The sequence below is a fragment of the Nannospalax galili genome, unplaced genomic scaffold (genome assembly GCF_000622305.1).
Source record: "Nannospalax galili isolate Female #2095 unplaced genomic scaffold, S.galili_v1.0 scaffold358, whole genome shotgun sequence".
NCBI classification, from domain to species: domain Eukaryota; kingdom Metazoa; phylum Chordata; class Mammalia; order Rodentia; family Spalacidae; genus Nannospalax; species Nannospalax galili.
In genome coordinates, this window is record NW_008340434.1 from 227,281 (window position 1) to 248,676 (window position 21,396).

At 45.5% G+C, this 21,396-nt stretch overlaps 1 pseudogene; it reads left to right on the forward strand.

The window, feature by feature from the left end:
• Window positions 1-8,906, forward strand: part of LOC103736119 — a 17,349-nt pseudogene extending 8,443 nt beyond the window's left edge.
• The last annotated feature ends 12,490 nt before the right edge of the window (window positions 8,907-21,396 follow it).

Consider the following 21,396-nt stretch of genomic DNA (forward strand, 5'->3'; position numbering starts at 1 on the left):
GAGGGGGAGGTTTTATGAATTAGAAAAGTAGTAACAGTTTATTTTCGGAAGAAAACCTAAGAGGATTTGTTTTGCTGTTCTTTTGAGACAGGGTGTTGCAGCCCAGGCTGACCTTGAACTCTGTCTCCCTGCCCCCACCTCCTATGTCCTGGGATTGCAGGCATGTACCACTGTACTTGGTTTTATGTGGTGCTGCGGTCTCAAACCAAGGCCTTGTGCATGCTAGGAAAGCACTCTACCAATGATGTCACATATCCCCCCATGTAAGGTTTTTAATCTTTTGAGTCTGTGTTGACAAAAGAGAGATGGTCAGCTAAGGCCTTGGCTTGGTAATAGAGCACTGATCTGGAAAGATGGCACCTGGTTTCTAATTTGGCTTAATTAACATTGTTTTGAAGATTTTTTATTTAATGTGTACACACGCCTGTCTGTGAATCTGCCACATGTGTGCAGCTGCCCAAGGGAGTCAGAAGAGTATGTGTGGAGCCATAGGCAGTTGTGAGTTACCGGATGTGGGTGCTGGGAGCCCGATTTGGGTCCTCTGCAAGAGCACTGTGCTGGTTTGAGTAAGGAATGTCCCTCATAGGCTCCAAGTATTTGAACACTTGGTCAGTTGGTGGTGCTATCTGGGAAGGCCACGGAACCTTGAGGAGGTGTGGCCTTGCTGGAGGAAGTACGTCACTGGGGGGTGGGTTTTGAGAGTATAGAGCCAGACCCACTTCCAAGTTTCTCAACTTTCTGAGCGTGTTTGAAGACATGAACTTTCAGTGTTAGGGAAAGAGGAATTTCCTGCTTGTTTGAATTTACTGCTTGTCTGAATTTACTGCTTGAATTTACTTGTTTAAATTTACTGCTTTAACCAATTAACTCAACTGGAGACACAGGCATCCAGAGATAGGGGCAAGTGCTACAGCCTGTCTGATCTGTGTCATGTCACGTAGACATGTCTGCTTACACAAGATAACAGGGAAGGGTCGTGCCAAGCACATACCACCCCTCCCCGATTGAGACACCTGAAGGGAGTTGTAACATTTTTCTTGTTTTAAAGTTATTGGTTTGTGAAATGCTTGCTTTGAAACTATTGGCTGTATAAATGCAGGCTTTTGTGTAATGGTTGTGGGAGCCTATATAATCTTTACCTAAAATTGCCTCAGAGTCGATCGCTCTAACCAGACCTGCGTGTCTTGGAAGGAAGGTCGGCCCCAGCTAGCTGGTTTAATAAAACTCTGCTTTCAAAAAATTTTAAAGATGTTTTAAAGGAGTGAAAGAGGTACCAGATCTGTATTAGTTCTTTCCAGGAAATTCAAGGATTATTTACCCTAGTCTCACATGTGACTGTCCCCGATCCTGAGAATTTTTTATTACCATAAACTACAGGATACAATCAACTTTGAATAATGACAAAAGCCCTAACTCTCCCTACTTCGAAGAATCCATTTTTCAGAGTTCCCGAGACATCTTTCATAACATAAACCCACTTGAAATCCAAAGCAATTCCATCAGAATTCTAATCTTCTGTCCTAGCTGTGTGAACCCAAGGCAAATGGGGGTTCAGCCTCTCTGATTCCCAGACTCCTGATTTATAAGCATCAGGCATATGAGACAAAATATGCATCTTACAGACTTGCTTTAAGAATTAAGTTAATGTATGTAGAAATTTACCTCTGGGCCTAACATAGAACAAATGCTAGCTTGTAACAGCACTACCACCATTACTAAAGTGGGTATTACTAAAACAGTGTCTGACAAAAAAAATGTCACCTGTCGAACTACATATATCCGACAGTCTTCATGGTGTTTGCCATTCCCACCCATTCCTACCCATCTGTCTGTCAGTCTGCTTTCCAAGCCACCTGGATCACAAACTGTGTCTGCTGTATGATCCTATGAACATCCCAAGGTGACACTGGACTCTGAAGTTCACAGAAGACTAAAATGTGTCTGAGGCAGTGACCCATCAGCGTCGCTCTGAGAACTCTGCCACCTGTGCTTAATGGTGCTCAGATTGCAACATGGATATGAACTGGGTCCCATCAAAGAGACTTCATGTTCACATGAGTGAGATATGTCCCTTTGTGAGGGGCTTTGGGGCTTCACAAATGGAGAGCCTCTTCCACAGTCACTATGAACACAGGTGAATGGTGTTGTCCCTCAAACCACCTACAAGGAGGCCTTGAGAGGCTGAAGCGCTACATCGTCATTGGACGGTTGGTCTACAAGGTGTTTGGTATATTCCTGGGGACAAACTTTCAGAGGTGGCTCGAGGTACTCCCGAAGGAGGTCCAAAGGCTGGCAGCTCGTGACCGGAGCTCTTACCTGCTGGTCCCTGTACGCATTCAGGGTGGCACTGACATCTGCCAACACAGTCCCAGACAATCACTTTTACCGTGCTTTTCATCTGAACATACCACCTATATCCCTTATCAACTCTAGGAATTTACTGGGCAGGGAGGGGCTGACAAGATAGTAACAGGCATATAAAACGCCCCAGGAAACACTAAGCCAGCATGAGGCCAGTCACTCCACCCCTGGGCTGAGGCCTGGGAGGAAGCCCACCATGAGTTCAGAAAGGAAATGTTTCTTAGCTGTTTTTCAGGATTTTACTACCATGAGGAAAGCAGGACATGTAATCACGGAGAGAAATTATCCCAAGAAAGTCATTCCCAGAATGGAGGGATTTGCTCCAGGTCTCTCTCCCACTTGTAATCCCACTCCAGCTCTGGCAGACATGGAGTCATGGGGGGGGGTGCCTCCTTGGAGACTAAGTCAGTGTGATGATGGTAACAGTGGCTGTTCAATAGCTGTTCTAAGTTTTTTAGTTTTTGGACAGGGTCTCATGTAGCCATAGCTGACTTTGAACACCCTGTTGCTATTAGTAACCACAGCTTAGAAAACAAAAAAAATATGTATTAAAACAAAACATGAAGACCAGATGTAGAACAGGACAATAATAAATACAGACCGGAACCCAACCTTTAAGTAGCCTGAGTAGGTGAAGGTAGGTTGAGGGAGTGAAGTGAGAGGGGTAGGGATGGAGGCACGAAATGAAGGACACAGAAGGGACCAGGACCAGGAAGGAGCATCTTTCTGATGGATCACTGCAGTGAGCACCCAGTATACACCTAGGCTCACAATGTGCTCTGGAGCCATAGCACACACATCAAACAGAGCCAGTGGGCTCTGTTTTCCTAGGAACTGTGGCAACAGGACCTTCAGAGCCTGCAAATAATTCTGAAATCTCCATTATTACACATTCTCTCCAGCTGCTAAGCCTTCCCACACTAGGCATGTTTCAAAAGGACGCTGTAGAAATTCACAAGAATCAGTTATGTTTAGCTATCACCTCCAACAGCCAGGTGTGTCATAAAAGTGTGACAAACAGACAGACTAGGAAGTAATTTAAAAATATCTTACATGGGGGCTGAAGTGATGGCTTCATGGTTAAGAGCACTGGCTGCTCTTGTAGAGGACCCGGGTTCAATTCCCAGCACCCACATGGCGGCTAACAACTGTCTGTAACTCCAGTTCCAGGAGATCCGATGCCCTCTTCTGACCTCCACAGGCATTGTATGACATGGGTGCACTTACATGCATGCATGCAATACACTCATACACATAAAATACAAATAATAAAATATTTTAAATGCCTTACATATAATAAGAAAAGCCAAGGTTAGATATCCAAAGCCCCTGTGAAATATAAATGGTGTGTGTTCTTGTATTTTATGTGTATGAGGGTTTGCCTGCATGTATGTATGTGAATCACATGCTTGCCTGGTGCCCTCAGAGGCCAGAGGAGGAAATAGAATCCCTCAGAACTGAAATTACAAATGGTTATGAGCTTCCATGTGGGTGCTGGGAACCAAACCTGGGTCCTCTGCAAGAGCAGCCAGTGCTCTTAACCACTGAGTCATCTCTTCAGCCTGTTCTCATGCTTCATTTTTAAAGTTTTATTTATTCTTTTCTGTGTATGAGTGTTTTGCCTACATGTAAGTGCACCTGTTGGGTAGGTGTATCCTCTGAGAGAACTAGCAGTGAACCCCAAGAGACTCTGCAGGCACAGGGGGAGACAGTCACCCCTCATACCCCATCTGTCAGCTTTAACTGCGTGAAGGGGTGGGTCTAAGGACAGACGCTGAGGAGCTGCTGGTGAGACTCTTGGAAGCTTAACCGAGTTGTAGGGAAAGCACCTGTGGGTGAATGCCTTTGCATGTAACTTTCTTTCAGATTTTATAAACTTTATACAAAAACCCAAATGGAATGCATAGTGTCAGTTTTGTCGCTCAGCGTTAGAGCTACATGGCCCTGAGATCCTAGAGCATCTGAGCTGATCTCCCAGGAGAGAATTTGGTGTTACAGCACCTGTATCGTGCAATGCCTGCAGAGGCCAGAAAACGGTGTCAGATCCCCTGGAACTGGAGTCACAGATAGTTGTGATCCACCATGTGGGTGCTGGGAACCAAACCCAGGTCCTCTGCAAGAGCACTCAGTACTCTTAACCACTGAGTCATCTCTCCAGCTCCAATCATATTTCTTGATAAGTTTTACCTTAATTTGCAATATTAATCCTGATTTCAACATAACATATAGGTACGTCTAATCTTGGGACTGGCTTTTCATATACATGAAGTTGCATATCACCACCCATATGTGTAACATTCTCAAAATTTATTTTCATATGCTTGTATAATTTCCATATCGCAGCCTGCATTTGCAGAATTAGGGAAGCCACATGGTCTAATTCTGTGCTCTTAGAACAATGGCATGTAGTCAATACACATGTTTAACATTATACATGAACTCATTGGCTAATGAATTCTATAAACAAAGCAAAAATGTGTAATACATGTTACCCTTCATATCACGCATGTAGACATGTACAAGTATCAGCTATGTTTATCTACATTCCTAAATAACTGAATTCGTTTGTCATTGATTCCTTGATCAGGAAACAATCTTTTGCAGCCCCTGGTGAACTTTGGAAGGCACTGTCTGAATGGTTACTGGCTCTCCTGCACTGCCCCCTCGTGGAACAGTCAAGCAAAACAGCCAGACTCCTGAAACACCTTGTAAGGCAGGCTGCGCCCCGCCTCAACCAGAAGCATTAGACTCTCCATCCAAAGGCGTTTGCACAGAAGCTCAAGTGAACCGCTCAGCATTACCTCTGATGACTGCACTTCGGACCTGAGCGTTCTCCATCCACTGGTCACGGCTCCAGTTTGGATCACTGCACCTATTTGCTCCAGGTGAACGTGGGCTCCTTTATAAGCATGTTTATTTTAAAAATAGTCCATGTAACGTGCACAACAGAAGTAACTACTGGAGAGCACACAGCGAGTATCATCAACGCTACCCCTGTTCCTGTGGCCCCACCTCCTTTCTGAACTCTGACCCTGTGAGCAAAGCAGAGGGTTGGATGGCATTGTTCACTGTTTTTAATACATTTCCTATAGCAAAATATTGTACAATTGTGGGTTAAAACCTTCTTGTTGGTCACTGGAGTGATGATTTAGGGATGCTGGTAAAACTTCTTGCCTTAAAAGGGGGGTTGTGCTAGTTTGATGCAAATAATGATAAAAAAATTAATTGCTGATCTGGCAAACAAATACTGTTCTGTCTCCAAATGTGGTTTTTTTCAGTTCAGAATTTTCTGTTACTTAGAAAATCTTTGTTTTGGTTTAGCATGCATAAGGTTCTGTGATTGGTCCGCAGGATGTGGGAGAGACAGAGAGACAGAGAAAGAGACAGAGAGACAAAGTCAGAGAGACACATGGGGGGATGCAGAGGGAGAGATGAGGGAGGAAGGGAGATGGAAAGAGGAAGAGAAAGGGAGGGAGAGAGGAACAGGGAGGAGAGGCATTTGTTCTAGAAGAGCCTGAATAATTAAAGAGACAATTCTTTTTTTAATATTTTTTTAATTTTATGAGTATGCGTGTATTGCCTGCATGTAGGTAAGTGCACTGATGTCATGCAATGCCCGCGGAGGACAGAAGAGGCTGTCTGATCCCCTGGAACTGGAGTTACAGACAGTTGTTAGCAGCCATGTGGGTGCTGGGATTTGAACCCGGGTCTTCTTCAAGAACAACCAGTGTTCTTAACTGCTGAGCCATCTCTCCAGCCCAAAGAGACCATTCTTAAATATCGTTTTTAGGGGATAAACATTTTACTGTATCTTGAAAGAAGCTATCATAGTTATATTTTTTAAAGTTGTAATTTGTATGGAGGGAAGAAGTCAATGCCCGTGTCTTCCTCTACCACTCCCCACTCCCCTTTTGCTGATCCCTTATCAACTTGTGGGTATACTGGGCTACTCTCCCTTGGGGATCATTGTAAGTATGCTGCATTAAACAAGTACGCAAAAGCTTTTATGGAGGTGCATGCTTTCCATTTCTTTAGGATTGCACCTAGTGGACATCCTGGGTCATATGGTAGCTTTGTCTAAGTTTTTGAGGAATTGCCGCACTGTTTTCTGAAGTGACTGTGACAAGGCCTGTTTCTCCCAGCAGTGTCTGACGTTCCAACTTTTCATGTCTTCACCAACACTTATATGTCTCTTGATCTGAGCCAATCCTGGAAAATGGAAATGATAGCTCATGGTAGTTCTGACCTAATTTTCCTGATGGCCACTGAATCTCGGCACCTTTCAAGTCCTCATTAGCTACTTTAAGTCCTCTTTGGAACACTAGCCACTCAGATATTAAGCCTTTCACAGTGCTGGGAATGGGAGAAGCTCATGTATGGCAGGTGCCACAGACTCAGATTCCCTACCCTGCTTTATCTACTTTTACATTTTGGGCTTATTTTGTACTTGACTTGTGTCCTAGTTAGCTTTAACTGTCAACTTGACACAGTCTATAGTCACCTGAGAAGGGAGCCTCTGTTAAGGGATTTCCCAGATCAGATTGGCCTGTGGGCATGTCTGTGGGGAACTGTCTTGATTGCTACTGATGTAGGAGGACCCAGGCCTCTGTGAGCAGCACCATCCCTAGGCAGAGGTCCTGGGCTGTGTAAGAAAGCTAAGCAAGAGCCTTCGGGCAAGCCAGGAAGCAGCGTTCCTCCATGGTTTCTGCGTCAAGCTCCTGCTCTGGCCTTTCTCAGGGATGGACTGAGGCCCGGAAGTGTAAACCCTCTCCTCCCCTAAGCTGCTTTTTTTTGTTTTGTTTTGTTTTGTTTTTTTTTTCATTTTTTTCATTTTTTTTTTCTCATTGCAGCTGGTTTGTTTGTTTGTTTGTTTGAAGCAGGGTCTCCCTGTAGCCCCAGCTGTCCTGGAACTCACTATGTAGACCAGGCTGGCCTTGAACTCACAGAGATCCGCCTGCCTCTGCCTCCCAAGTGCTGGGACTACAGGCATGCGCCACCACGCCCGGCTCCCTAAGCTGCTTTTGGTCGTGGTGTTTGTCTCAGCAACAGATAGGAAAATAGAACGACTTCCATATCCATTACTCTTCTGTTACTGGGATAAAACACCATGACCAAGGCAACTTATTTCTAGAAGGAATCGTTAATTGGGCTTACAGTCCCAGAGGGTAAGAGTCCATCAAGGCAGGGAGGCACAGTGGCAGAGGTGGCCAGAGCAGAAGGCTGAGAACTCACATCACACCAGCACAGGAAACAGAGAGAGAGAAACTGGACATGGGCAAGGCTACAAAGCCTCAAAGCCTGCAGGCAGTGAGCGACCTGCTTCCTCCTACAAGGCCGAACCTCCTAGAACCTGCCAAAACAGTGCCACCAAATGGGGACAAAGCGTTCAAATACTTGGAGCCTATGGGGGATATTTTTCTAAACCATCCATCACAACTTCCAACAATTAAAAAAAAAATTCAAAGCCGGGTGTGGTAGTGCACGCCTTTCGTCCCAGCACTCGGGAGGCAGTGGTAGGCGGATCACTGGGAGTTCAAGGCCAGCCTGGTCTACAAAGTGAGTTCCAGGCCAGCTGGGGCTACAGGGAGACCCTGGAACTAAGTTTCCAGAGCCCTAAAGACAAGGGGTAACACACCAAAATACGGACTCATTTTCCATTCCACCTTCATTGGTTGAGCAGCTGCCAAGAACAAAGGCCGCATCCCCGATATCCAGCAAACAAACGCAGTATTGCGTCACGGACTGATTGCGTCTCTGAGGTGCCTACAAGTGTATTTGGGGAGAAGCTCCGAGAGCAAGTTGAGGAGTGGCTATCTTTCTATGAGACTGGAGAAATTCCACGGAAAAATCTAGAAGTCATGAAGAAAGCAATGGTTCAGGCAGAGGAAGTAGCTGCTGAGATTACCAGGAAGCTGGAAAAACAGGAGCAGAAACACTTGAAGAAGGAAAAGAAGCGACTAGGTGCGCTGGCCCCGGCCCTTCAGAAAACAGCAGAGCTCCGGAGGAATGCGAGGAACTTGATCAAGAGCCCAGAGAGCTGGTGGTAGCACACGGCCCGTTCCATGGGCAAGAGTGCTCTGTCCTCGGCTGCCTCCCAACCAGGTGAGACATGCGAAAAACCAAAAAAGAAATAAAAACCAAAGCCCCTGGGAGGTGCCTCAGGAAAATGGATGGAAGAAGAGCCACCTATTTCTTCCCCTAAATGAAAGAAAAAGAAAGCTCTCTCCAAGGAGGAGCTGGTTAGTGGTCCTGAAGAGACCGCTCCTGCCAGCACAAGCCTTCCTAGTCCTAAAAGGAAGAAGTCTGCACCTCAGAAGGAAATGGCCCCTAAAGAGGCAGCAAACATGAGTGTCCCCAAGAAAAAAGGGAATTTTCTTCCAAGGAGGAGCCAGGTAGCACTGGGCCTGAAGCTGCTGCTGGTAACCAGGGTGGCACAAAGAAAAAGAGAGAGTTCCAGAAAACACCTCAGGAGGACTAGAATGGACATTTCGGGGGGGGGGGCAATACCCCAAGGTTACCGTCCCAACCCATATAAACCCCAATAAAAACCCTGCAAAAAGAAAAAAAAGACTAAAAAAACCTTCAAGATGAAGTCCCTTGCTAGACAGATGAGCTCCAAACAGCCCGCCCACTCCATTGATGGCCTCTTCCCTCACACAGGTCCTGGAAGCACAAACTTGTTAATCTGGGGATTCAAGACTCTGTTTTTGACCTCTTTGCTTCTATGTTTGGTGTCACATCAACACAATCCACAGTCTGCAATCACTGGTGGAGATAAGGGACAATACCGCAGACACTCCACTATCCAGGGCCTGCCTCATCCCCCTCCTCACAGGTGCCATCAGCCTGTGCTCAGGGCCTTCAGCACCATTGCAGCAACGTTCCTCTCCTGAGGTGGACTTTCCCCGGCCTGAGACGCTGTTTCTAACAAAACTTCCACTTCACAGAGCTAAACTGACCCCACAGCATCTACACCACCTGTTTTAGCATCTAGACACCACCATCATTACACACTGGTGGCAGAAAGCAAAACCAGTCTTCATTTGCCTTTGTCTACCCGGCAGACATTCCTAAATCCTTTAAAGGAAGTCAAATTCCCAGATAACCCAGCGTTGGGTGGATACCTGAGTGGATGGGATATCTGAGTGCCATGCTTTAAGAGAAGATTGAAAACTGAAATCCAGGACAGCAATGGACCAGGGCAGCCTGGCTGAATGCAACTCTGTGAAGAAAAGATGAGAGGGAGAGAGGAGGACTGTCCTCATTCGGCCAAACGGCTGCCTGGCAAATGACTGTGGTACTGCTACAAAGGGCCAGGAGGACCCAGTGGCAGAAGTGACAGGAATTGGGACTCTGGCTTGATACAAAGATTTCTAGCACAGAGCCTGGACCTAAGGAGAGGATCAATAGCTACCTCTTTTTTTTTTGTGTGTGTGTCTGTGTGTGTGTGTCTTTTTGAGACAGTGTCTCCCTGTAGCCCCAGCTGTCCTGGAACTCACTATGTAGACCAGGCTGGCCTTGAACTCACAGAGATCCATCTGCCTCTACCTCCTGAGTGCTGGGATTAAAGGCATGCACCACCACGCCCGGCTCAATAGCTGTGAAATATCCATGCAGGCAGATATATCGCACATAGGGAATAAGGATGTAAATTTATTATTCACTGTAACTTAGGGTTTTTAATCTCTTGTAGAACGAACATTCAAAACAGGAGTACATATGGGGGCCTGGGAATGTGGCTCAGTTGGTGGTGTGCTTGCCTGGCATGATTGAAGGCCTGAGTCAGATCCCCAGCACCTCATGGTGGCCTGCACCTAGAATCCCAGCACTTGAGAGAGAGAGGCAGGTCAGAAGTTCAAGGTCATCTTTGACTACATGCAAGTTGATGGCCAGCTTGGGCTACAGGAGACGTGCACGCGCACGCGCACACACACACACACACACGACAAAGAAAGAGAAGATTACTGCCGCATGTGTCACCTGCAGTGTCCTGTCAATGAAGAAAGATTTAAAGGGACTGAGCACCTTACAGGAGACTCCACAGCGAGGAAGACTGAACCTGAAGTTCGCCCTCACAGTGCATATCTTCCCGTCTAGTCACACTGTTCTGAGTTAGCAAAGTCCAGAAGTCCATGTTTCCGTTCTAGTTACGACAGTCATTACATAACAGCATGGACATATTTACTGCTTTTACAAAATAGAGAACTAAAGTTCACAGGAGACTGAAACCCACCGTGCTAGAAACGTCCATGACCTTCCTATGTCTGAGGGAACCAACTTTCCTGTTCTCTTACCCTCTAAATTCACTTGTGATTTTATGAACATGCCTAAGTTAAAAATAACTCCCAGCTGGGCAGACGCCTTTAATCCCAGCACTCGGGAGGCAGAGGCAGGCGGATCTCTGTGAGTTCAAAGCCAGCCTGGTTTACATAGTGAGCTCCAGGACAGCTGGGCTACAGGGAGACCCTGTCTCAATAAGACCAAAAAATAAAAAAATAACTCCCTGAGCCATCAGTGTGTAAGTTGCATTGTAGATGTATCACTTACAGCTGGGCGAGTCACAGTTATTTATTCCCTGTATTGTGACCAGTTGTAGAACTCTGTAATAGTCTCCATCTGTTGCAAAAAGAAGCTTCTCCGATGAGTGGTGAGAAGTAAACTTCTCTGTAAATATAAGGGTCCACAGGCAGAATACAGTACGAAATGACACTTCTTACAATGTCTAGGGAAGTGACAAAGGAAGGTTCTTCTCTAAGATCTATGACCTCTCCGGCTATGGTTACAGCAGCCTTCATGGATTTCCTCCTATTAAGTGGGTCTTAGGTCCAATTTGACAGCGTTGATTATCCCCAAGATAAAAGTGCTACCATTGCACCCATAGAGATAGTTATCTGAGCTGGGCATTATTGTGGTTTGTAGGTTTTACAGCTCGGTAGGAACATTGGTTTTCTCCCTTGGAAAGCTTGTACAGTATCTTCTACTGTGAGAGCTGGTCTTTGGAAGGCTGCTTCCAGGTCAGCTCCAGCTCAACTGCTCCAAGTCCTAGGTCTGAAGGATATTGTGTCTTCAGCAATAGGGTCTTATCTTCAAGTTCTGGGCGGGGGGGTTCATCTCAGGGAGCACCACAGAAGATGGGGCAGAAAGGTTCTAAGAGTCAGAGGGACAAGACACCTGCTGCTAGTCAGTGTGTTCTAGACAGGAAGGGAAGCTGTACGATGAAATCTTCATGGCGTGGTAGTCCAACAGGCTCCGCATAGTGACAAAACCAGTTGATTTGCCAAGGTAGACGGGGAGATTTCACAAGGTCCCACCTCAAGATGAAGAGCTACAGCAATAAATGGATGCTGAGGGAGAGAGGATCGGTTTTCTCCAGGGATGAGCTCCCTGACAGGTTATCTAATCCCAAATGGACAGCCCTAAACACAGGTACATAGGAACACCATAGAATGGACTCAGTGTATTATATATATGTGTATATATTATATATATAACATAGCATATATATAATTTATATGTCTCAGCACATTATATATATATATAGCTCTGTCTATTTATCATCTATCTATCTATCATGTAATAACAATAATCACAGAGGTAAGTGGGGCAGCCCGGGAGGAGCTGAAGGGGTCTGGAAAGTGGAAATACAAGTGCAATACTCGTGTATAAAATTCTCAAAACAAACAAAAACTCCCATTGCATAAAATTGTTCTCCCCCAGTGATGCACACAAGCAAAGGGACGTGTCTGGTCTGAGCGTTGTGCTTGGATGATCTGGTGGGGAAAAGCCCTCAGAACTGCAGTCTTTGGAAGTGTGGGACCCGATCCTGCCATGGCTCAGCTTCCATTTAAAGGACAAGATGTGCAGCTCAGACTCAAATTTATTCCCCCGATCTTCTTATCCTCAACTGCACCACTTTACCATCTACCATGGACAGCACTTGCATCCCCAGTATCTGTGGCCCTAGCTCTTGAGCTGAAGCCATAAAAGGGCCTAGTTTAAAATGTGTGCGGAGAACATGGAAATGTTAACCTACAAAGCATTCAGAGCCATGAAGAATCTCAGAGTGCTGGCTGACTGGTGTTAGATGAGGCAATGTTTTTTTTTCAAAACCAAAAATGCTTCTGTTAAGAGGAGGCAGAGGAAGTGTCTCAGTAATAACCGTGCCTGGAAGCGGCTGTGATCCCTGTGATTTACAGCAGGAAGGCGTGGCAGAGCTGAGAGGCTTCCCTGCTAACATCTGTGCTTCTGGCTTCCTCAGGAGCCAATGAGCTGATCTTTGGCTTCTGGGAAGCTCGAGGAACCAAGTGTGAGAGGCACACCACTTTGAAATCATGGAAAAGCCTTCTGCCACTCTACAAAATGAACACGCATCTTCCAAGACCCACAAACAATGAGAAGAGTTTGCCATTGTCTTAGAAAATCTCAGGGTCTCCAGGACATGGGAAGTCCCATGATTCTCATGTTTAACATTGTGATTGTTCTTCTCATGTGATCTTCAAGCACAAGCCAACTAACCAAGACTGGCAGAAAGTTATCACTATTGGATGACACAAAATCCACCTGATTTGAGAACTTTCATTCGGAGTCCTTAAGCAATAAACACGAACCAGGAAGTCAAGTGTTAAGCCTGTGTGAGTCTCAGGGATGTCATCCAATCTGGGGATAAAAATTAATTCTAGACAAAGCCAACTTTCTAGCTAGGTAATGTGCTTTATGTTTGTAATCACAGAACTTGGGAGGCTGAGGCAGGAGGATTACTGTAAGTTCCAGGCCAGCCTGGGCAAAAAGTGAGACCCTGTCCCAGAAAACAAAACAAAAATAAATACAAAGACAGGGGCTGGGGAGATGGCTCAGTGGGTAAAGTGCTTGCTATGTATACAGACCTGAGCGTAGATGCCGAGCACCCATGGAAAAAGCTGGCCATGGCTGTGTAAGAACTAAATCCGTGATAAGCAAACAGGGTCAGAGCGAATAAAGATGGCAGACTTTCATCTTTTTGGTCTGAGACAAAGGCCTGGGGGTTGATCTCTAGTCAGCAGGGGTCTCGTCCTAGCCAACTAGTTCAAACCAGTTACCCAGAGCCTCCATTTTTGAATTCCCTTCTCAACTTGCAGAGAGCCCTCTCTCTCTCTCTTTCTCTCTCTCTCTCTCTCCCTCCCTCTCTCTCTCTCTCCCTCCCTCCCCCCATTTCTGTGTGTATAGATGTGTGACGTTTCAATCTTTTTAACTAAAAGTGCCATGTCTGAGATTCTTCCTGCCATTTAATTCTTTAGTTGTTTGATAAAATGAACCTTACCCCTAGAGTGATAGTGTGGCCACAAACAGTAATCCCAGTCGAGGAGGCAGAGATAGATGGATCCCATGGGGGGTGGAGGGGGCTCATGGGCCAGTTGGGCTAGATGAAACTCCAGGTTCAGTGAGAGACCACGTCTCAAAATACAAGGCAGACAGCAACAGAGGGAGGCACCGAATGTGGACCTCTGGCCTCCACACCCTGGGCAGTGTGCCCCCACCCCACACATGCATTCATATGCCACACAAATATATATAAAAAAAAAGAAATAAAGACCGAGGCATTTCTCTGAGCTACACTAATTCCAGTGGTGATGGCCTGGCTGGTCCGTGTGTTCGGGGTAATATTCCCACTCTCCGCTCTTTGATTTTCCTTGGTTCCAGGATGACCTCTGAAGTCCGTGTGGCTCTGACACAACTGCACTTCAATTTTCTTTCCTAAATTCCCACCTGGCTGGATATCCCTCCTCCCCAGACCTAAACAATTCTTTCCTAAATTCCCACCTGGCTGGATATCCCTCCTCCCCAGACCTAAACAATTCTTTCCTAAATTCCCACCTGGCTGGATATCCCTCCTCCCCAGACCTAAACAATTCTTTCCTAAATTCCCACCTGGCTGGATATCCCTCCTCCCCAGACCTAAGCAATTCTTTTGAGAATCCAAATGCACTGTAGCAATTTTCACCTCACGGAAAGAAATCAGTTAATTAACACATTGCCCATACCGAGTTTTCCAGTCTGTACAAAGTACATTTCAATATGTCCTTCCCTGCGGAGTCCCCCAGGAACCTTCCACGGTACACAGAACACTCAAGCTGTCAGGAGTATTCACAAGCCTGACTGCTCCAAAGGTTTATGCAAAATAAATAAATAATAGCAGTCAATTGAGGTGAGAGGAAGAGGAGGGTGAGGAAGAGAACAATTTCTTTAATGTCCTTGAAGATGTGTGAGGTTCTCAAGCAAGAGTCTGAGAGGAGTCAGGCCGAGTCCCTCCTGGGTGGCAGGTGGGGGGCTCTGGGAAGCTGTTCTGGTTCTTGAAATGGCCTCAGCAAGTCAGGAGCTCCAGGAGGGTGGGGGGCCCTGCTGGGAGTCTGTGTACCTGCCAGACTCCCCTGGGAAGATTCCTACCCACAGTCTGCAAGCTCCTAATCTTGAGATCTGATAGCAAAAAAGTACATCAATTTCATACCTCATCTAAATTAGTGTGAGTCAGCAGATTGCCTGGACAGCTGCAACTCCTATTACAGGAAGTGTCCATAGAAATCTAGTAAGATTCTAGGGAAGTGGGATGTGTGTGTGTGCATGTGCCTGCATGTATACACACATACTTGTGCATATGCATGCAGGGTCAGTGTCTTCAATTCATCTGAGATAGGGTGTCGCCCTTAACTTGAAGCTTATCTGCTAGCTGGCCAGTGAGCTCAGGTGTCTGTCTGCCTCTGCCCCCCCCCCCCCCACACACACCAGCCCTGGTTTTGCAGACACATGTGCCTGGCTTTTACTTGGGTGCTAGGGCTCCAACCTCAGCTGCTTGTTCCTGCTTGACAAACACCTTACTGACTGAGCCATCTCCACCAACCCGCCCCTAATCCCACAAAAACACTTGAAAGCGGTTCTGAATTTGAGGAGCTTGTGGAAGAGCTGAATGACACTCAAGACTGACCAGAGCTGGTGATGTTGATTCAGACAGGAGGGCAGCCAGAAAGGGAAGAGGCACAAAGAAGTAGGAAGGGCTTTGAAAGACACGACAGTAGCAGTGGGTGTGCCTGCTGCGAGGTGGGCTGTGGGTCATTCCTGCTTTCTTTGTCGAACCATTTCTCTAGCTTTGTTTCTCAATATATATTACAACCAACCAAAACGCCATTGCACTTCAGATATCAGAGATGAAGAAGACTAATTAGAAAGGCCCCAGAACAAGTCATTTCTTGAAAATGAATCTAGAATAATGATTCTAACACGCTTCTTAGTACTTTGCTAATGTATAATGAATCGGCGGGCATGACATACCATAAAACTCTCAACTCACATTACCCAATCCGAGCCTTTCCCTCTGGTTCTTTGCTAAAAGGCAAAGTTTCCACAGCTTGGCTCCTTTATCTGGCAGTTTTCTCTCAGAAATGCTGTACCTCCTGGGGTAGCAGAGCTCCTACTGAAATTTGTTTATTGCTTAAAAGGATGTGCTCGGGTTTAGAAAATGGTTGGAGTGCACATAAGGAAATAAAATGTGATCGCAAATACGCATTTATAAGTGTAATTAAGAAATCTTAATCCCTACCTGGTTGCTCCCCTGCTGTTCACAACACCGCCCCCTAGTGTCCGCAAAAGTGTATAACAAGCCTCAGTGAAACTGAGACATGAATTGTATTCGGTGAACTTAAAATCCTCAGCATTTCTCATCATATATTTTAACTCTCTATAGAATACAGAAAACAAAACAGTTTGGGATTTATTTCTTTGTGGTTTGTGGCCACTGGTTATTTCTCATTCAGCAAAATTTTAAGAGATATGTGCTCAAAAATTTACACTGAATGGGAATTTCAACTTAGGTTGTAGGTAACTTATCTAACTTTTATGCAATAAACACATTATTGTAGGAATTCTTCCTATGGAGTTTCTATTGACATTGTATTACTTTAAAAGAAAAGACAAAGCCTAAACATATTAGCATGAGTGGCTGGGACGACAGCTCAGGGAGTAACGTGCTCACTGTATAAGCATAAGGCCCTGAGTTCAGTCCCCAGAACCCAGGTAAAGAAGCCAGGCATGGTGACATAAACCTGTAACCCAGTGCCAGAGAGGCAGAGACAGGTGGCTCCCTAGGGCTCCGGGCAGCCCTCTGGCTGAATCAATGAGCCCAGGCCAGTGAGGAAACCAGGTCTCAAAAATCAAGATGGAAGGCTCCGGAGGAAAAACACCTAAGCCTGACTTCTGGCATGCACACACATGTGCAGGCAGGTGTGTATGCACAGCTACAACACACATATCCTGAAGCACTGGCATGATCACTAGGAGTAAGAGCGTCTCTATTCACTCAGTGTTGTTTTGGTCACTTTCTAACTAACACACTATGTTACATTACTTACGTGGATTCATTCCTGAGGGGCGACCACCTCACTGCCTGAGCCCCAAGAAAGGGGCTTCTGACCTGGGCCTTTGAAGGTATTTACTTAGCTGTTTGTTGGGTTGGAACTAAGATATATAACCTTGCTAAATGCAAGTTAAAAATGTCAACAGAACTGCCTAGTAATGCATAAAATGACAAAGCCCATCCCCACTGTCCACATCCTGCCTATGGATCCTAGCCATAGTATGTTTTATCTGAAATGAAAGGTTTTTCTTCTCTGCCTTTTGAATTTTAATTAATTTCCTTTCATTGCTAATGGATGACTTGTCACTAGAGGGAGCAGTTGTTCTTTTCCTCTTCAGGCAAGTTTTTAAGTTGTGAAGGAATGTAGTCTTGGATTTTCTTTAATATGTTTCAAGTAGCATAATTTTGAAAAGTGAGTGTTCTAAGGGCCTTGGGTATCTGTGCAGCATTTGAAAGTTCGAATTCTGCTGTTTTACTTACAATCTTGTAGCTGCTCCAAAGAAATTCAACACAATTTTGATGCCTATAAATCAAATTTCTGATGATTCAGATATATTTTTTATACATTTTAACTGTTTTAAAAATGGACTTCTGTTAGCCATGAAGGTAAAAGTATTGCAAGAGAAAGCCATGCGTGTTCTGGAGCTAGTTCACCCTTAACAAGCTTTGATTTCAATGCAATTCAGAAGACTCAAGTTTATGTAATACGTCAGATTATAAGAAAAATTTCACTTGACATTCCACATTTAAGAAAAAGGTAAGGCCAGGTGTGCTAGTGCACACCTTTAATCCCAGCACTTGGGAGGCAGAAGCAGGCCGATCTCTGTGAGTTCGAGGCCAGCCTGGTCTATATAGTGAGTTCCAGGCCATCTGGGGGTATAGTGAGACCCTGTCTCAAAAAGAAAAGAAAAAGACAAAACATAATGTTGGGTACATAGTAGGGCTGCAGCCAATGTTGGGTACATAGTAGGGCTGCAGTCAAGAACTCTTGAGCTGCTAACAGGGTTTAAAGAAGCCCCCAGCTACAGGGTCAGTCAGTGCATCTTTACTGTCTCATACCCCTCTCACTCTACAAACAGAACTAAAATGAGATGTAAACACTACCCTTGTTTGTACAAAATTCATTTTCACAGGCAGATGTCACATATCCTCAGCCAACAGGATTTCCCCGAATCCCTGCAGTAACTAACACCTGGTAAGAACTTGTCTGTAACTCCCAGCTGCACAGTATCCTGACAGCGGACCACAGGTCCAGCTTTTGAACTCAACCAAGTCATGAGGAAAACTTTGGAAGGGGTCAACCTTGTCTCCTAGAGCTGTTATCAGCACATCAATGTCAAGACACGTGCAGTGAAAGTAGATGAGGCTCTCCAGTGTAATCACATGTAAATAAGGAAACGAATGTGCTTTCAACTTGCCCAGCGCAACCACCAACACTGTATCAGCAGTGTTCTTCCCCAACTGGCACTTGCTCTTAAGATGACAACCTGTTTGTTCAGAGGAACAGCAGGAGGGGATGACAGTCAGCAGCCTGGAACCTGACGAATTCCCACTTGGACAGCACAGCAAACCCTCTGCATTCCCGGGAACTCTCTACAATGGCTAGTCATCTGGACTTTTAAAATGTGAAGGGCTTTTCTGCATCTCAGCCATAACAAGGTCGATTTTTTTAAAGAGCAATTTTTCTTGCCTAAAGTAAAGGAAAAGCTCCCCAGGCAGAAAAATATCCCATCCATCAGAACAGAATGCATGTATCAAAGTTGTCTGTGAAAGTCACTTCAGGACAGGCTCTGTCTGGCACACCCTGGGGCAGCACCCATCACCAAGGCCACAGCAGCCTCACTGGGGATGGATTAGCAGCACATGATATTCTTACTGATGCCCCCCTCCCCAGATTAGCATGAATTCACAGATTTTCGATGAATATGAATTAGAGGTTCTGAGACTTTCTGGTAATGACTTTGGGTTCAAAAGGGCATTGAGTGGCAGATCTTTGTCCAAACACAAAGCACCCGCCCCTCTCTCCTCTTGTTTGCTCTTTCAAGCTTTGCTGTGCAGCTGTGGGGCCTTCACCTGCAGACCCTGGAGGTAGTTGAGCCTTTCAAACATCAGTGCCAAGGTTGTTTTAAAGAAGGATCCAGCTGAAACTGATTTAGGGGCTATCTAGTGGAAAGAGACTAGGAGAGACTAAGTTGTTTTTATATTAAGATGGATTTAACCATCGGTAATAACAAGAACATCTCTTTTTAAAAAATCATAATATGGAAGCCAGGAAGTGCCGGAAGTCAAGTGCCACTTAGATGCACTTACTTAGCCCCTGAACAATTCCTTTTGATCCTCAGATTACTGACTTGCATATAAGTGCTTCCAAAACAGGAAGTGTCTGCTGAAAATACAAACCTTCATGGTTAGTGAAGGTTATAGGAAACACACTCCCCAGGCGGAGGAAATACCACAGAAGTGAGAGGTTGGGCACTCTCCCAGGGCCCACAGCTCTGCCAACTGCCACACTGTGTCACAGGCATCCCTCAACAGTCACTTCCACTTGAGGGAACCTTTGGTGTTTAACAGACTAGAGGGCTCTCCCCCAGATAGGGGAAAAGGAATTTCACTTTAAAGCCTTTTAAAAATGTGAGCCAGTAACACAGGGGATATCAGGATCAAGGGGGAGTCAAGTTCTGCAGAGGGTGCTGGGAAGGATGAGGACAGTGTAGAAGGTAAAAATAGAGGCCTTTTTAAGCCACTTTAGACAGAAGCATTCTCTCCATGGAAGCAGAGTTTTTAAGGAGCATCAAAGTTCTTTTACTTTCCCCCGGTTAACAAAAGAGAAAAAGCTTGTTCTGCTCCCGTAAAGCACCTCAGCTTCTGATGTCTGTATTAATAGAAAGGAATGAAGTCTGCATGTGCAAAGGACAAAGCAGGGAATTCCAAGGTTATTATAACTCTAGGTGTTTCCTGGGCAAAATGCAGCACACACACATGGGTTTTTATTAATTCCAGAAAAGAACGCTCACTCCTGATCCTAACATAAAACGAGGCTCCTGCCAGCCACCTATTCCAATGAACAAAATGAGGGCTGTGGAAACTGCTTAGTGACAAGCTACAAAGGGGGCTGGGCTTGCATCTGTGGACCTGAAGAAATAACCCTGTCTGAGTGACCTAATCTTGCTAGATCATTTATTTGTGAGTGTGTGTGTGTGTGTGTGTGTGTGTGTGTGTGTGTGTACGCACAATACGGATGCATGTGTATGTGGAAGCCAGGTCTCTCTCACCTCAGGTCTCCTTTCTCAGATGCTGTCCACCTTGTGTTTTGAGACAGGGTCTCTCACCTCCCTGGAGCTCACCAAGAAATCTAGGATGACTGGCCAGAAGGTCTAGAGAATTCACCTGTCTCTCTCTGCCTCCCAAGACTAGAATTGTAACCCTGCACCACCACAACAAAACATTGGGAGTTATACAAGATTATTTTTTTAAATACTTTATTATTTTTATTTTATGTGTATGCATGTATCGTCTGCATGTAGGTAAGTGCACCCATGTCGTGCAATGCCCGCGGAGGTCAGAAGAGGCTGTTGGATCTCCTGGAACTGGAGTTACAGACCGTTGTTAGCTGCCATGTGGGTGCTGGGATTCGAGCCCAGGTCTTCTGCAGGAATAACCAGTGTTCTTAACCACTGAGCCATCTCTCCAGCCCCTACACAAGATTATTTTAAAAACTGTTTCCAGCTCTAAAGCTCCATGCTTTGACTCTCTTTAGAGAACGAATGATACTAACACATATGGAAACCCTGAAATTAACACTGTGCTCCATAAACCCAGCAGCAGCAGATGGCCCCATCTCTAGAGAAAGTCTTCCTGTGCACCCTGGGCCTAGCCTGCTCATCACGTCACAGTAGAGAGAGCACTCAGGGCACACACTGGGAGCCCAGAAAAGAATCAGCAGAAGAGAGGAGAGCATTCTGAAAATGCTGTTAAGGGTTGTCCATTAAGACCCCATCATGGGGGCTAGAGAAATGGTTCAGCAGGTAAAGGGTTCTTGATGCCAAGCCTGATGACCCGAGTTCGATTCCCATAACTCCCATAGTGGTAGGAGACAGCTGACTTCTGCAAGCTGTCCTCCAATCTCCACAAGCACACACATATACACACAATAAATAAACAAAGCAACAAGTATATAAATAAATAAATACTTTAAAAAACCCTATGGGGGCACCATGTCAATATCTAGTGGCTGTCAAAACAAAGACTTATCAGGATGCTCTGAGGGGCTGAGAATCAGAATGACTTGCAGAACTGAAGGAAAGACCAAAATCATGACAGGAAACTACTGCAGTCTGGGGAAACAGAAGTTGTTATCCGAACATGCTGAGAATGGATTTCCTCATTAGAAAGCCAGGAGAATTAAGGTTGTTACACCCTGCCTTTCCGTCCACGCAGGATGGAGGGTGTGAAAACCCTGCTCCCCTCTATCCCCCAGTACAGTAAAGCAAACCAGGGAGGCGGGAGGATTCCTTTACTAACACTGCTGGTTTTGTTTTATAAAGTGTTTGCCCTGTTTCCAAGTGTTGGACCCTCTTTCTTTCGCAGCCTGGCAGGGATACAGGGGTCAGCGGTGGTAGCATTTTCTTGATCATTTTGGAGGTGGCTCGTGCGTC